The sequence below is a fragment of the Triticum dicoccoides genome, chromosome 5A (assembly GCF_002162155.2).
Source record: "Triticum dicoccoides isolate Atlit2015 ecotype Zavitan chromosome 5A, WEW_v2.0, whole genome shotgun sequence".
Classification (NCBI taxonomy): Eukaryota; Viridiplantae; Streptophyta; class Magnoliopsida; order Poales; family Poaceae; genus Triticum; species Triticum dicoccoides.
The window spans coordinates 25,247,409-25,250,934 of record NC_041388.1 but is presented as its reverse complement, the minus strand read 5'-3'; positions in this window follow the sequence as shown (position 1 = coordinate 25,250,934).

Genomic DNA, 3,526 nt, shown 5'->3' with positions numbered 1-3,526 from the left:
GATAAGGGAGAGGAGTGGGGGGGGGGAGTGGATAAGGGAGAGCAGTGGGGGGGCCGACCTGGGCCGGCCTGGTTGGCCCGATGGCTAGCTGGGTCGCGGTCCAGCAGGGGGGGCTTCTCTTTCTCTCTTTTGTTTTTTTTCTTTTCTTTTATTTATTTACTTTTATTGTTTTAATTCAACTTAGGGCACATAAGTATTTTATAAATTTGTGTTTTCTTTATTATAATTACCTATGTAATATTTGGCACTAACCGAACATTTTTGTTTTGATGTTTGAAAATTTTTGATGTTTGACAATATTTAAATTTTTAATTTAAAAAGTTTCGAACCGTCGCGAGATTAGCAACAGTAAACGAGGTGACGTGGCATCATTAGCTAAGGCTCACTGTAGCTTAAATACCCGGGCGTCACAAATATATTGACTCATCGTTTTTTATTTCATCATCACATACTAATATATTTTCATTAACGCTATCTATAATTAACACCCTCTCTTGTTCTTCATATTTGCTAGAGTATCTTTTCTGGTCTTTATTAGGGCAAGTTCTACTTAGATGATCTGGTGAGTTACATATGAAACACCTGCATGTTTTATCATAGGTTTTCTTAGGATTATATCTTCTTACATTTCTTTTATGCAAGAATGGGGCTCTATTGTCTGATCTTCTTAAGAAATATCTTTTCTTTGTTCTAAAATTTCTATTATCTCTCCTTTGTGGTTTATAATATTTGTTTTTCCTATGCCTTTCTTCTCCATATGTAAGTGGTATTTGGACTATGTTATTGCAAAAATTATAATCTGATTTCTTCATAGATCTTTGGGCTTGAATACTAGTACACACCTTTCTTAATTGTTTGAAAACAAATGTTACAGCTTGAGATATGTTTACCATGTTTCCCGTCGTTTCCTTTTTATATTCTTCAAATATTATTGACCCTAGGGGATCAGGCAACTTATTAAAATATCTTTCTACTACGCCTACATTAAAACCTTGTTTAGCAGTAGTAGCACTATACAAATAATGCTGGGAAAACTCTTTAATACCTTTCCAGCTAGTTAATGTTAATTTTTCTATTTCTCTTAACCTTTCATTTTGCAATGAGGTATGTCCTAATTCAGGATCTTCTGCTATGATCATATTTGAGATAACATTCGCAAAGTTATTAGGGTTACTTCCTGCCCTTTTTAATTCTTCATATTGACTAGGGTATGATTCTACCCATTGTTCCCAATGAACTTTTACAGATTCTCCTAAAAATGTTTCAAGATATGTTAACATATCTTCTACCTTAGTGCCTATGCTATACTGATTTTGTATATATTTTTGTACTAATAAACCTTTCCATATGCTGATTATATTCGGCCAATCTATTGGGTCATGAGCTGCTAGGTTTAATATAGCACCATCATTTTTATAATTTTGGAATTGCACTGGTTTTCCAAAATCTCTTCTTTTAGTACCCATGTATCTATATTGTCCTGGGATATATGTAGGCTGGTAATCATCTTTTTCTGGAGGCCATTGTCCAGCTGTCCTGGTAGGTCTCTCTCTTTCTCCTTCTCTTTTTACAGATGATTCACCATATCCCCTTCTTCTTTTACCACTACTTTCTACTTCCATGGCTTCCATTGCATTGTCTAAATTATGTAGTCCCACATCATCTAGTGAGTTATAGAAATCACTATTTTGTTCTGAATCATCATATCTTTCATCTTCTAACCACATTTCTTTTTTTAGTTCCTCCTCTTCCTCATAACTTTCTAATAATAACTTATTATCGATATCCCATTGCTCTTCTTCACTAACAATTTCTTCTTTTTGAATAATATTCTTATCTTTATTATTATTATTAACGACAGAATTTTTATTAATGATCGCATTTGCTTTTCTTTCTGCGGATGCTAAAATTTTATCTTCCATGCTTGAACTACTAGTGACAGACATTTTATCGCTTTTTAGTTTCTTTAACCTTGCAATTCTCGAATGATAAATAGCTCTCTTTCTCTAATTTTTGGCCAATCCTTTGTCATAGAATGACTATATTCCCATTCAATATGCTTTAGCTTCTTTTCCCAATGAATTATTTCATCTTCTAAATTAGCCTTTTCCATACATTCAGATATACCTATATTCTTATCATCATTAATTTCCGATTCTGACATAAATGATTCAGAGTCTTCTATTGATGCAGCTTTATAGTTCATAAATCGAATACTGCTACTTCCTTCACAATTTTGATAGCTTATGTAGTTTTCAGGTTGCTTTAATTCTTTTTTCTCTATTAATTCTCCTATCTTCCATTCTTCTCCTGCTCTTTCTTCAGAGCCAATTTTAAGAGGATTCATAAATTTAATACCTTTTGATTGCATACTATCAATTACGTCATTCACATTCACTCTATATCTGGAGCTACTTCTATTAGTGAGCCTTCCTATAAATTCTATACTTACTAGCAAATGTGTTCCTTTAAAATCTTCATAACCTTTAGTTTGGAAACCAAAACTCATTTTTTCAATAAATTCTTTTACGGGCATCATTAGGTCTGGAGCTATATAGGTTATTAATCTATTTTCATTCATGTCTCCTTCCAAAAATCCTAATGCTGCTTTATCTACAGATTCCCATCTTCTGTCTAATAAAGTTATCAAAACCTTCGCACCTAATTTCTTCCTTGTCATACCTTTGACTCCTATGATATACATGCCTTGATGAATATATTTGTAACCACAATATTTTAATTCATTTTCAATATTTTTGCTTACAATTCTTAAATCTACTGGATGTGTTAACACGCTTAATTCTACTTCTCGAGATATTCTGTATAGACCACTCTTACTTTCAAACATACCCATGTGATATACTTGTTGTGGCTTTATTTTTCTTAGGGTATCTTTCTGATATCTTTCTAGATCTCTTTGTATATCTATAACTTCTTCAATACTATCAATATCATCAGCTTTGCATGATATCTATGCTTCATGGCTAAAGGTCTTGAATCTTGCCTTACTAATTGGAGAGTTTTGTCTCTTCTAAGGAAGCCTTTAGATACGTCCATTTTTCTGAATTAATATTTCTAGTAGAGGCAACTATTCCAGATGATGATAACACAATTTCTTTGTTGCTTTGAACACTTTTTAGCTTATCTAATACTTGAATTAATAGTTGGATGATTGTGTTATTTTGTCTTATTATTACTTTGGAATCTTCTTTTGGAGAGTCGTGATCTGAAAATCCGACAGGAGGTGACAGGTATTTAGCTACTTCGTTTAATGCTTGAGTATATTCGGTCATATAATTATGAGATAATCAAGGTTTTAACCTCTTGCGCCAACTTTTTTATTTCAAGTATATCTTGTCTTGAATCAGTGCGTGTGAGTGACTCTTTGCCTTTACTTAAGTAACGGCCTATTGATAACACTTCTTCTTTAATATAATCGTTATTCTTGGAAACTGTATTCTGTCTTGCTTTTGCTTCCTCTAGCTTATGTAAAGCTAGATCAATTTTATTATTCAAACCTGAATAC